Consider the following 15,119-nt stretch of genomic DNA (forward strand, 5'->3'; position numbering starts at 1 on the left):
TGGAAATGACGTCCTTCATAATGATGGTCTTCATAAACAGCAATTTCTTCACACCAATAACGAGAGTTATGACCATTCAGATGAAACCAGGCCTCATCCGAAAAGGACGCAAGCTGTGAGTCTAATAAACGATCATTCAATGATGCAAGACACCACTCAAAGCATCTCATACTCGTGGCAGGATCAGCAGGTTTTAAACAATGGGCCCGTGTAAACCTGTACGGTTTGATGTGTACATAGCTAATTTTTTTAGCTCTGTGTGCAGAAGAAACCGAAACCTTTACTTGTGCCAGTTTTGTGGGTGATTTATTAGGTGACCGTTCAAGATTCGCACCAATGCCATTTAGCTTTTGCTCTGTTAAAACTGTTCGTGTGCGTGCAGATTTTTTATTGAGTGCTGAGCCAGTAGTTTCAAATTTATTTACAATTACGTGGATCTGTGCTCGTGAAGGTGGCACTTCACTAGGGAATTGCTGAGCAAATACATCGCATACCCGTTGAGCTGCCTCGTACTTACAATACGGCGTTGCAATGATAACTGTTTTGCCATGTTAACAGCTGAGATTCAGGATAGATGTTGATGCTAGGTCGAACACGCGCACGCATTATGTGTGCGACTCCCATACAGCTGCTTAGGTCTCGGAGAGCAGAAACGCCCCTGGACTCTCTTGGTTTATAAGAGGGAACCTATATTAATTCATTGGCACTTGAAGTGCATGTATATTCACTATGCTTAACATACCGTGCTCTGCTTTGGAAAATTACGTTGGCTACCTACTACTATACTTTTTTGCTAGTTGCTTTACGTCGCACCGACACAGATAGGTCTTATGGCGACGATGGTACAGGGAAAGGCTAGGAGTGGGAATGAAGCGGCCGTGGCTTTATTAAGGTAAATCCCCAGCATTTGCCTGGTGTGAAAATGGGAAACCACGGAAAACCATGTTCAGGGCTCCCGAGTACTGGATACTGGCCGCACTTAAGCGACTGCAGCTATCGAGCTCGGTAATTACGTTGGCCATCAGCCACGTTCACTTATCTTCACTGAACTTCATTGAAGGATCAATTTGGCCTTCAGCCACATTAACTTCATTGAAGGATCTATTTGGCCCTCAGCCACATTAACTTTACTTCATTGAAGGATCTATTTGGCCTTCAGCCACATTAACTTTACTTCATTGAAGGATCAATTTGGCCTTCAGCCACATTAAGTTTACTTCGTTGAAGGATCAGTTTGGCCTTCAGCCACATTAACTTTACTTCATTGAAGGATCAATTTGGCTTTCAGCCACATTAACTTAACTTCGTTGAAGGTTCACTTTGGCCCTCAGCTACATTAACTTCACTTCATTGAAGGATCAATTTGGCCTTCAGCCACATTAACTGAACTTCATTGAAGGTTCACTTTGGCCTTCAGCCACATTAACTTAACTTCGTTGAAGGTTCACTTTGGCCCTCAGCTACATTAACTTCATTGAAGGATCTATTTGGCCCTCAGCCACATTAACTTAACTTCGTTGAAGGATCAATTTGGCTTTCAGCCACATTAACTTCATTGAAGGATCTATTTGGCCCTCAGCCACATTAACTTCACTTCATTGAAGGATCAATTTGGCCCTCAGCCACATTAACTTCACTTCATTGAAGGATCAATTTGGCTTTCAGCCACATTAACTTAACTTCGTTGAAGGTTCACTTTGGCCCTCAGCTACATTAACTTCACTTCGTTGAAGGTTCACTTTGGCCTTCAGCCACATTAACTTCATTGAAGGATCTATTTGGCCCTCAGCCACATTAACTTCACTTCATTGAAGGATCTATTTGGCCCTCAGCCACATTAACTTCACTTCATTGAAGGATCTATTTGGCCTTCAGCCACATTAACTTAACTTCGTTGAAGGTTCACTTTGGCCCTCAGCCACATTAACTTCACTTCGTTGAAGGTTCACTTTGGCCCTCAGCTACATTAACTTCACTTCATTGAAGGATCAATTTGGCCTTCAGCCACGTTAACTTAACTTCATTGAAGGTTCACTTTGGCCCTCAGCTACATTAACTTCACTTCGTTGAAGGTTCACTTTGGCCCTCAGCTACATTAACTTCACTTCATTGAAGGATCAATTTGGCCTTCGGCCACATTAACTTAACTTCGTTGAAGGTTCACTTTGGCCCTCAGCTACATTAACTTCACTTCATTGAAGGATCTATTTGGCCCTCAGCCACATTAACTTCACTTCATTGAAGGATCAATTTGGCCTTCAGCCACATTAACTTAACTTCGTTGAAGGTTCACTTTGGCCCTCAGCTACATTAACTTCACTTCATTGAAGGATCTATTTGGCCCTCAGCCACATTAACTTCACTTCATTGAAGGATCAATTTGGCCCTCAGCCACATTAACTTCACTTCGTTGAAGGTTCACTTTGGCCTTCAGCTACATTAACTTCACTTCATTGAAGGATCAATTTGGCCTTCAGCCACATTAACTTAACTTCGTTGAAGGTTCACTTTGGCCCTCAGCTACATTAACTTCACTTCGTTGAAGGTTCACTTTGGCCCTCAGCTACATTAACTTCACTTCATTGAAGGATCAATTTGGCCTTCAGCCACGTTAACTTAACTTTATTGAAGGATCAATTTGGCCTTCAGCCACGTTAACGTAAATTCATTGAAGGATCACTTTGATCATCAGCCACGTTTACTTAACCTTAACTTTAGTTATAGTATATGGTAATGATCAGACTATGATATGAACTGGAGCTTATTCACATTCAATTGAGTGTCCAGGTAACTCGTCCTACGCTGATAGTCAGTTATTGGAAGTTATTGGACAGCCTTAATTAAAGAGAAGGTCCGGAGATAAATTCCTGACATTTAAACGTTTTAGAAATCGGAAGCTTAACCCATGTGTTTGTTTATGGATCTGAGCAGGTGGACTTCCAGGTTGTTGTTGTTTCCGTGTTAACATCAAAGTGGTTTTATGTAAATTGCCCTTAAGGCATTCTCTTGTGCTGAATACAAATTTCATCCTGAAATCGTCCAGCCTCAGCGTTTTGTTAAGGTCATTAAGCTCAAACCATTGTTTCTGTTTATGGTCACATTCGTAAATACAGTACACCCGCCGTCACATTTAATTGTTTTGGACTGAATAAACATAGCTAGATTATCTACGGCTTTGATACCGGATAGTCTTGTCTGCAAGTGACGAAGAGCCATTAACACGCCGTGGGGCACAAGAATCAACGATTAATGCTGAAAACCTAGGACAAGTAACTGTCATTACGACATGGGGAAACGGTCATATGTATTATTTCATTACCTGGAAAGTTTGCAAGTACATTATACATTTACCGTGGAAAGCAGCTGGTAGGGTAAACTCGGCAAATATGGGCACTGAGTTAATATGGGCATATTTAAGAAATTGGTCATATTTCACGCAATGGTAGCGAGTAGAAGCAGGCGCTCTGCTAGGTTGATAATCCTAAAGTGTCATAGCGGCTCAGTGTGTTCAGGATTGTCTTCTACTGTGTTAAAACAAGCTAAAAAGAACATGTTTTGAGGTACGTATACCATTCTAATCTTCTAATATCGAGCTGTTATAATAACTCAGTTAAATAAGTTAAGGCACTAGATGCAAAATACGTTTATTTATCAAGAAAAATGTTAGAGTCAAGGTTAGAGTCTCATATGTTGTAGCGAGTGGACACGCGCTTGTGAGTTAGTTCTTTCCCAGTAATGCCAACTTCTGAAAAGTGTCACTAGGGCAAAAATGGGCAGTGACATTGTAGGTAATATGGGCATCATCAAATTTCATTGTATTTACGTGACGCGCTCTGAGTGAAACTTTTTTTTTTACAGCAATCTTTACGTTTTTATGGTAATCGATTAATATACCCTATAGGAGGGATGGCGAACCCATGCCACGCGTGTCACTAGGTGACACGCGAACATGATTTCGGTGGCACGCCACATTAACATAATAATGTTTTTATATACGTCTTGTACTATAGACAACGCATATCTTATAGTGTTTCACGTGTAAGAAATAAATATCGAAAATCTAAATACTTTTTCCATTCGGACGTGCAATATAGCAACACTGCTACACTGACAGGTCTGAAAGTCAAATGAGATAACAGTGTCGTTTTCTGGTGGTTTTGTATACGGACCCTGCAAACATGTTTTCAGTGCCGAAAAGAACAGAAACTTATCAAAGGTAGTGACCGGATTTTTCAAGAACTGTGGACAAGGGAATTCGGAGTGATAGAAAGATGTATTGCCTGCGTTCGAAAACAAATGTATTTCCCACATTTAATGTAAAGCGCCATTTCGAGACTAATCATTCAAATGTTTGTTCCATGCCAAATGAAGAAAGAAGAGAGTTCGTTTCACAAAATATCGAACTTTACACAAAACAAACTAGTTCTTTTGTATCATTTCCGCCCTAGAAATAATATCAGTGCGGCTGTTATATCTGTCTCACTTCACAGTACAGCATGCTTTGGAAACCGCTTTCTGACGGTGAGTTCTTGAAATAATCTTTCATATCGACGTCCGACACATTACTTGAGAACTTCCGTAACAAACAACAAATAATTAACAGAATTAAAAGAATGGCAGCCAGCTGAACTGCTGTCAAGGATATAATAATAAGAATGAGTGGAGAAGTTTCTCAGCAATTGAAAGCTAATTTGGATAACTCCCAGATGTATGCAGTATGTTTTGATGAAAGCATGGATGTGACCATACAAGCGAGGATAGCTGTTTTTTCGATTTTCTTGTGGAGATGTCATGGGGGAGAAATAAGTAAAATTGTTGAGCAAACGAACTACGACAACATGGAAAGATAATGAAGCTAAAGGTGGAAGTGAAGTCCATTGGCAATGTTAGTACTTTTGATTTTTATATCTAATATTTATTTTCTTACAATTTTTTACGTCGCGCCGACACAGATAGGTCTTATGGTGACGATAGGAGAGGAAAGGCTTACGAGTAGGAAAGAGACCGCAGTGGCCTTAATTGCCCCAGCATTTGCTTGGTGTTAAAATGGGAAACCACGGAAACCATCTTCAGGGCTACCGACAGTGCGTCTCGAACCCACTATTTCCCGGATGCAAGCTCACAGCTGTGTGCCCTAACCACTCGGCCAACTCAACCGGTAATAATACTTATTGACGAAGTGTGTTACAATGGGAGCTTATTATTTATATTTTTTTTACAAATAATATTGGGTATTCTAAAACTTACATATTTAAAAATTTATTTTTGCACTATTTGCAAAATACGACCACGGCAACGTGCAATCAAATGTATTTAAAAGATATATATCTAAAATGTAAATACATCAGTAAATAAATGAATAAATAAATATTATGAAACATAATTTGAATTTGGAAATGAAGTCGCGGTTGGGATGGGGGTGGGGGTGTAGGTTGTAGCAATTTCTGAAAGGAAAATAACAAGTGGCACAGTCAACAGTGGAGAATAATAAACCAGACTTAAAATGGCACACTTGGTAGAAAAGGTTCGCCATCCCTGCGCCTATAGCATGTAGCTGTTTCACAAAAAGTATGTATATTTCCAGATGATGATGCAAAATAAGAATGAATGAGCGGATATCCGCCAAAAATGGGATAAAGAGGATATGTCGCGTGCTGCAATAGATGTAAGAAATGGCGATTGTAACCAGTTACACGCATCAATAACTTATCAGGTGCCTAGGCAAACTTTGCAGCGGTATTTGTCGAAAGATTAACGGAGCATGTCCGTTCATGAAGCATCCTAACTTCCTTCATCTGTCCCTTTCTCTTCGCCAGTGAGAGCAGTACCTAGCCCATTTACCGAGCTTGATAGCTGCAGTCGCTTAAGTGCGGCTAGTATCCAGTATTCGGTAGATAGTGGGTTCGAACTCCACTGTCGGCTGCCCTGAAGATGGTTTTCCGTGGTTTCCCATTTTCATACCAGGCAAATGCTGGGGCTGTGCCTTAATTAAGGCCACGGCCGCTTCCTTCCCACTCCTAGCCCTTTCCTGTCCCATCGTCGCCATAAGACCTATCTGAGTCGGTGCGACGTAAAGCAACTTGTGAAAACAAAAACCTAGCCCATTTAAGGAAATTAGTCCAGTTCCAGAACTGAAGATGACAACTAGTAACCGGAAAAGACGTAGCGTTCTGCAAGATAACTTACTAGTGAAGAAAATCTGGTTTCAGCGCAGCCTTATCGCGGGAGCCAGTAAAGGAGGTATAGCGGCAAAGCGTAAAGCACAAGCAGCAACACAGTTCTCTGTACTTGTCTTGTGCGTAAGGGGAATTATTGTGATGAAAATGAAGGGCAAAAGTGGGCTAAGTGTTGTGGTTCATGTGTCAAGTGGTTCCATGAGGACTGCATAGAGATGGTTGGTGATTCTTTCTATTGTGACGACTGTAGTTAATAAAACTTTGTCAATATTTATGACTCAGAATGCTCTCATGTGATTAGTTTCGTTAGATTAATATTTTTATTTTTATACAAATATACACACAGTTTGGGCCAGTTTTATGTTATTTATATTTTCTAGTACATTACAGGTGATTCCTAGTTGATAACTTAATAATGGTATTAGTTCTACTTTCTTGGTAGCATTTGTTCATGATCAGTGCTTAATTATAATATATATTTACCCCTTTTTCAAATATGTATCTTCAATATAACCACCTTGTTATAATACAAAATGAATGTAATCATGTCTGTTACGCTAATTATCATTTAATAACTTGTGCGCATATTCCCCCAAAATATGCCCATATTACCATAAGAGTTTGGTAAATATGGGCAGTTTCAGGATTTGCTGCGAAGCTGCACAGTAGGGGCCTATGCAAACCACTAAGGATTAGCGGTGGGTTCAAGCTTTATTAGAATGGTTGTACATTTTCAAGGAAATTTTACCAGGAAATAGAAGTTGTTTTAGTGCACCTTTTCCTCGATAAATATTTTGGTGCCCATATTTGCCAAACTTACCCTAATCAATACAATAAAAAAGCTGATCCGCTTGTACCTGTCCAGACCACATACACAGCACAGTTACTGCAATAGTAAATAATACTGAATTCTTAAACTGAAAACCAAATGGCCTGGATCGGAAACCACACTCATCCCCTTTAATGAATTAATTAATTTCGTGTGGCTATTTCTAACCGAGTGCAGCCCTTGTAAGGCAGACCCTCCAATGAGGGTGGGCGGCATCTGCCATGTGTAGGTAACTGCTTGTTATTGTGGTGGAGGATACTGTCATGCGTGGTGTGTGAGTTGCAGGGATATTGGGTACAGCACAAATACCCAGCCCCCGGACTATTGGAACTAGCCAACGAAGGTTAAAATCCCCGACCCGGCCGGGAATCGAACTCGGGACTCTCTGAACTGAAGGCCAGTACGCTGACCATTCAGCCAACGAGTCGGACATTCATCCCCTTTGACATATTGACACGGTATTCGCTGCCCTAATACCGCGTTTACACGATACCAGTTGATGGGACTGTACCAGAGGTTCACCTACCCCAGCTATTTGAACTGCGCGCCTTCTCTAAGGCCATCTATACCAACGGTCTTGAAATTCTAACCTTCCAAAGATTTTGTCGTCTACCGTTAGACGGCTAGACCATCGCTTTATAATTATTTGATAGAGTAATGTTTATTTTGAAGTTTGTAAACCTGGTTCTGAGCACTGATTTTTAATGTACCGAAGTTGTCAACACTTCAGCTCGTTCCTGCTCGATTGTAATCAACCTATCAATCACTCAGTCAATCAATTAATCACTACTGATCTTCATTTAGGACAATCGCCCAGGTGGAAGATTCCCTATCTGTTGTTTTCCTAGTCTTTTCTTAAATGATTGCAAAGAAATTGGAAATTTATTGAACATCGCCCATGGTACGTTATTCTAATCTCTAATTCTCCTTCCTATAAACGAATATTTGCTCGAATTTGTCCTCTTGAATTCCAACATTATCTTATTATTGTGATCTTTCCTACTTTTAAAGACACCACTCAAATTTATTCGTCTACTGATATCATTCCACGCCATCTCTCCACTGACAGCTCGGAACATACCACTTAGTCGAGCAGCTCGTCTCCTTTCTCCCAAGTCTTCCTAGCCCAAACTTTGCAACAATTTTGTAACGCCACTCTTTCGTCTGAAATCACCCAGAACCAATCGAGCTGCTTTTCTTTCGAATGTTTCCAGTTCTTGAATCAAGTAATCCTGGTGACGGTTCCATACAATGGAACTATACTGTAGTTGGGGTCTTACCAGATACTTACATGCTCTCTCCTTTACATTCTTACTACAACCCCTAAATACCCTCATAACCTGATACCCTCATAACCTATCCAATACTTGGAAATACACTGACTGACAGAGCAAATGCAACACCAAGAAGGAGTGGTCAGAACTTTATGCCAATTGCAGGGTAGACTGACGTCACTGAGGTATGCTCATGATGTGAAATGCGCCGCTGTGCTGCGCACGTAGCGAACGATAAATGGGGCACGGCGTTGGCGAATGGCCCACTTCGTACCGTGATTTCTCAGCCGACAGTCATTGTAGAACGTGTTGTCGTGTGCCACAGGACACGTGTATAGCTAAGAATGCCAGGCCGCCGTCAACGGAGGCATTTCCAGCAGACAGACGACTTTACGAGGGGTATGGTGATCGGGCTGAGAAGGGCAGGTTGGTCGCTTCGTCAAATCGCAGCCGATACCCATAGGAATGTGTCCACGGTGCAGCGCCTGTGGCGAAGATGGTTGGCGCAGGGACATGTGGCACGTGCGAGGGGTCCAGGCGCAGCCCGAGTGACGTCAGCACGCGAGGATCGGCGCATCCGCCGCCAAGCGGTCGCAGCCCCGCACGCCACGTCAACCGCCATTCTTCAGCATGTGCAAGACACCCTGGCTGTTCCAATATCGACCAGAACAATTTCCCGTCGATTGGTTGAAGGAGGCCTGCACTCCCGGCGTCCGCTCAGAAGACTACCATTGACTCCACAGCATAGACGTGCACGCCTGGCATGGTGCCGGGCTAGAGCGACTTGGATGAGGGAATGGCGGAACGTCGTGTTCTCCGATGAGTCACGCTTCTGTTCTGTCAGTGATAGTCACCGCAGACGAGTGTGGCGTCGGCGTGGAGAAAGGTCAAATCTGGCAGTAACTGTGGAGCGCCCTACCGCTTGACAACGCGGCATCATGGTTTGGGGCGCTATTGCGTATGATTCCACGTCACCTCTAGTGCGTATTCAAGGCACGTTAAATGCCCACCGCTACGTGCAGCATGTGCTGCGGCCGGTGGCACTCCCGTACCTTCAGGGGCTGCCCAATGCTCTGTTTCAGCAGGATAATGCCCGCCCACACACTGCTCGCATCTCCCTACAGGCTCTACGAGGTGTACAGATGCTTCCGTGGCCAGCGTACTCTCCGCATCTCTCACCAATCGAACACGTGTGGGATCTCATTGGACGCCGTTTGCAAACTCTGCCCCAGCCTCGTACGGACGACCAACTGTGGCAAATGGTTGACAGAGAATGGAGAACCATCCCTCAGGACACCATCCGCACTCTTATTGACTCTGTACCTCGACGTGTTTCTGCGTGCATCGCCGCTCGCGGTGGTCCTACATCCTACTGAGTCGATGCCGTGCGCATTGTGTAACCTGTATATCGGTTTGAAATAAACATCAATTATTCGTCCTTGCCGTCTCTGTTTTTTTCCCAACTTTCATCCCTTTCGAACCACTCCTCCTTGGTGTTGCATTGTCGCTGTCAGTCAGTGTATGTTCTCTAGCCCATTAAAACCGGTGGTGTGTACAGGAATCCAGCCTATGAGCAAGGATTTATGGAAGCTTCCCCTTAAAGTAGTAGGGTGGCGCACGAATAGTTGTCACATTTGAAAAGCAAATATAAAATGCAATGTTGTTAAAATTTCTTTAACACCTTTCCTGTTTCATGGGAAGATCTGTACAGGTGACACTGCTGCATTGTCTCCAAATGCCTGCATTCCAGTGAGCTTTCTGCCATGGCCGACCACTGCCGACTCGCCGTCCAGCAGCGCACCAAAACAATTATCTTTTATTGCGAAAAAAAAAAACATGTTTTGGCGCCACGAAGGAAATTTTGAGGTGTACTTCAGTTTCAGTGGGCACCAGCAAGGAACACAATCCTTCGCTTATGCAGAAACTTTGAAGAACAAGGCAGTGTGAAAGAAGAAAAGCGACCATGTGCACCAGCAGCTCGGTCTCCTGTGGGTCGCCTTGCAGCGCAGCCCACACAAGTCAACACGGGGAACTTCAAGAGGAAGTGGAATACCGTGCCATTCCGTTCAAAGAATGTTACACGGTGAACTTGAGTTGTACCCGTGCAACATGACTGTACTACACAAGCTCACAGATCTTCACAGGCAGAAGAGATTGCAGTGCGCCTTATGGACTCAAGATAAAGATGAAGTACTGTTTAACACTTGGTTCTCTGATGAAGCCAATTTTCGTCTCAAAGGGGCAGTTAATAAACAAAACGTGCGGTTTTGGGCTACAGAAAAACCAGACATTATTCACGAAAAAGAACACGTATGGAGAAAAAGTGAGTCTGTGGGTAGCTCTGTCAAGTCATGGATTAATTGAACCATTTTCTTCAGTCAGACAGTTAATGCACAGCGATACAAGGACATGCTGGGGAATGAATTCATGCCTCAAATTCTCGCTATCCCTATTCATACGCAGTGGTTTATGCAACATGTTGCAACACCTCACACAGTTAACGATGTTGTTGAGTTTTTGAGGGGAGTATTTTGTGATCGTGTAATGTCTCTTCGTTAGCCACAGTACAACAATAATGGCGGATTCTCATGGCCTCCTTTAAAGTCCTGATTTAAATCCTTGTGATATATATTTATGGGGCTATTTGAAAGAAAAACTCTTCGCTTCAAGACTTTAAAGCCGCATGGAAATACGTGCTCGGATTTTGCAGCTCTGCGGTAAAATTCATGAAGACCTGTGTCACAAAATCGTCAGAAACATGCGTACTCGTCTCGAAGAGGTTATCCGCCTCAGTGGAGGCCACGTTGAACCTGTAATATAGTGAAATATATTTCCAGAGTCCAAGCTGCCTGTGTCTAAACTTCATTAGTGTTCTGTGAAAAATAAAGTTGTTATTTTAAAATTAAATGTGTCAACTATTCGTGCGCCACTCTGTATAAATTAGGGCACTTTAGGACCGTATACTCTATTCTTGTTAGATCGCAAGAATGTTCTTGCGAACCCGTTGCCTCTGGGCCGTGACCACACCTTCGTACGTTGCATAGTGATTGATTAGTGCAAGCTGTCGCTTATGCCGCGTTTACACGGCGCCAGTTGATGAGACAATTGTTGGCGACAGTTGCGCTCTAATTATTGCGGGACGATCGCTGGCCTGTCCGGTTGAACGAGAACCCGTTCACACGAGGAAGCTATTGCCACGGCAGTAGTTGACGAGAAGTGTACAGCGTCTGTAGTATCCCATGGGGAGTTAAATGTGCCGGGAATTAGTCTAATTGCTGAGTTTTTACGTCAGTCACACCAAATTCACGAATGTACATTTTATCGGTAATCTCAAAAAATTCCGCTTGACGAGCATTTTTGTCTTCGTACAGGTCATGGTGCTGGTCCCACAAACACCGTCGTTCCCTATACAGCTCAACGAATTTTACACTAGTATCGTTACCCTACTTTGGAGCCATAATTATGCGAAAAGCTTACACAAATTTTAAAAATTATTTAAATGAGCAAGACCACTCAGGTGGCTGCACCTCCCGCTCGACACAAGCGAACTGTCAAAAAATAAATATACAGCTAATGGTCTGTCAAATTCACACGGCGCCAATCGTTGCGAATTGAGGACCGGGGGTTGGGGGCGCACCTGGGTGCTGTTGCCTGTCCTCAGTCTACTCCTGGAGACAATTGATTGCCTGGGCAATTGTGAAGGCAATTGTCTAGACAATTGGATCGATATGTTGATGCTTAGCCAAAAATTTCAAGCCAGTCAACTGTCTACTGGCAATTGTCTCATCAACTGGCATCGTGTAAACGCGGCATTAGGGCAGCGTGTACTGTGTCAATATATAAAAGAGAATGAATGTCGTTCCCGGGCCAGGAAATTTGGTTTCCTGTTTAAATGTTCAGTATTATTTACTATTGTAATAACTGTGCTGTGTAAGTGTCCTGGACAGCTACAAGCGGATCAGTTTTTTATTGTATCTAATACAAACAGTTTTCCGCGGGAATTGTATAATGTACTTGCAAATCTTCCGGATAATGAAATAATACACATAAACTTTTGTGGTATCAGAATATAATATTGTATTGAACCCGTTTCCTCATGTCATAATAATAGTTACCTATTGTAGGTTTTCAGCATTAATCGTTGACTCTTGTGTCTCAGAGGTTGTTAATGGCTCATCTTCACTTGCAGACATAACTATCGGGCATCAAGAAGACTTTCTTACGTAAATCAAAGCCTTGGATAATCTGACTATGTTTATTCAATCAAAAGCAATGAAATATGACGGCGGGTGAAATGAAATGAAATGGCGTATGGCTTTTAAGTGCCGGGAGTGTCCGAGAACAAGTTCGGCTCGCCGGATGCAGGTCTTTTGATTTGACGCCAGTAGGTGACCTGCGCATCGTGATGAGGATGAAATGATGATGAAGACGACACATACACCCAGCCCCCCTGCCAGCGAAATTAACCAATTAAGGTTAAAATTCCCGACCCTGCCGGGAATCGAACCCGGGACCCCTGTGACCAACGGCCAGCCGGCTAACCATTTAGCCATGGAGCCGGACGACTGGTGTGCTGTATTTACAAATGTGACCATAAACAATGGTGTGTCATTAACCTTAATATAACACTGATGCTAGACGATTTAAGGATGAAATTTGTATTCACCACAAGAGAATGCCTATGGCTATTTACAGAAAACCACTTTGAGGTTAACACGGAAACAACAACAACAACAACAACCTGGAAGTCCATCTGCTCGGCTCCATAATCAAACATGGGTTAAGCTTCCGATTTCTAGAACGTCTAAATATCAGGCTGTATGTGACTGACAATCGGCGTAGGACGAGTTAGCTGGACAATTAACTGAATCTGAGTAGCCTCCAGTTAACATCATGGACCGATCATTTTAATCCACTACAATTAAAGTTAAGGTTCAGTAAACATGGCTGATTACCAAAGTTACCAAAGTGAACGTGGCTGATGGCCAACGTAACTATCCAAAGCAAGAGCATGGTATAATAAGCATATTGAATTTACAAGCACCTCAAGTGTCAATGAATTAATACAATATTAAATTGAACGCCGCCTCTGTGGTGTAGTGGTTAGCGTGATTAGCTGCCACCCCCGGAGGTCCGGGTTCGATTCCCGGCTCTGCCACGAAATTTGAAAAGTGGTACGAGGGCTGGAACGGGGTCCACTCAGCCTCGGGAGGTCAACTGAGTAGCGGTGGGTTCGATTCCCACCTCAGCCATCCTGGAAGTGGTTTTCCGTGGTTTCCCCACTTCTCCTCCAGGCGAATGCCGGGATGGTACCTAACTTAAGGCCACGGCCGCTTCCTTCCCTCTTCCTTGCCTATCCCTTCCACTCTTCCCATCCCTCCACAAGGCCCCTGTTCAGCATAGCAGGTGAGGCCGCCTGGGCGAGGTACTGGTCATACTCCCCAGTTGTATCCCACGACCAAGAGTCTGAAGCTCCAGGACACTGCCCTTGAGGCGGTAGAGGTGGGATCCCTCGCTAAGTCCGAGGGAAAAACCGAACCTGGAGGGTAAACAGATGATGATGATGATGATGATGATTAAATTGAACACTGCGTTCACAAACATTAAACGTTCAAAGAAAATAGTAATGATTAAGTGAATGAAGTTAATGCACACACCAAAAGAACAACTATAACTTCCAGGTTAAGTTCAATACTTGGCTTTAATTGAACACACGCATGTCGATTATAATTTAACAACAAAATACTGAATAACTATTCAAACTTACACCTGTTGGGTAAAGAAATACTATCCCGAATTAACTAGGTGGTTTTCAGAGTATTGGCTAACTACCTACAGGAGTTAAATGAGCATAAGGTAATACTGTCGCCGTGCACATTTTTGTTAATTTGACAGATTTAACAACATCGCCTCGCAAAGCCCATTTGAATTTGCCAGCGAAGCGATCTGATTGGCTAATTTCAGCAGCTGATAACATGACAACATCGTGAGATATTGATTTCTTAAATTATTCATCAGTATGACAGACACTCTAACGCTAATACGCGCGGTTCATGTTGTTTCAGACCGCCTGTATATAAATTGAATTTTATTTATATTTTCAGATCTATCCTATGTTCTTCTGATCTAACTTACCTGGCATCCTCATAAATAAGGAGGGCATTATAGGTATTAAAATGTGCAGATGTTATTCAACGTATACGTGTTTCATGCCAAACGATATTGTTTCTCGTAAGACAGTAGAAGGAAATACAAATAATTTTACACACGTGTGATTGTTCATATCTTTGAAGCAACAGTTTTTTATTGACAGTTACTTAATCAAGGCTTTCTGGAAAGCAGAAACTCAGATAACATACATAGCCGGGATTACAATCGGAGTCGTCGCTACACAAGACAACTGAAACAGAAAGCATAAATTGTCAAGTAATGTAATGAAGAAGTTTACTGTCAAATAGTTCTAAAAATACAATACAAAAAATCACATATTCTCGTAATATTTAAAGAGGCATTCTGACAGATATGGCTGGAAGGAGCATGATGTAATACTGGAGGGAGGAGCAACAGTAGTGCCATATCATGGTGTTGCCACATTACCGCACTTCTTTCTCCTTCCCCTCGCTTCCGGCTCACATTTTTTTTCGTTCAGACCACTGTGTTCTATTGTGTTGTTACGAACTCCATCTGATTCACTACTCTAATTTATTTTAGTATGACCTAATAAGTCCGCCTCTGTGGTGTAGTGGTTAGCGTGATTAGCTGCCACCCCCGGGGGTCCGGGATCGATTCCCGGCTCTGCCACGAAATTTGAAAAGTGGTACGAGGGCTGGAACGGGGTCC

This window comes from Anabrus simplex, chromosome 5 (assembly GCF_040414725.1).
Source record: "Anabrus simplex isolate iqAnaSimp1 chromosome 5, ASM4041472v1, whole genome shotgun sequence".
Classification (NCBI taxonomy): Eukaryota; Metazoa; Arthropoda; class Insecta; order Orthoptera; family Tettigoniidae; genus Anabrus; species Anabrus simplex.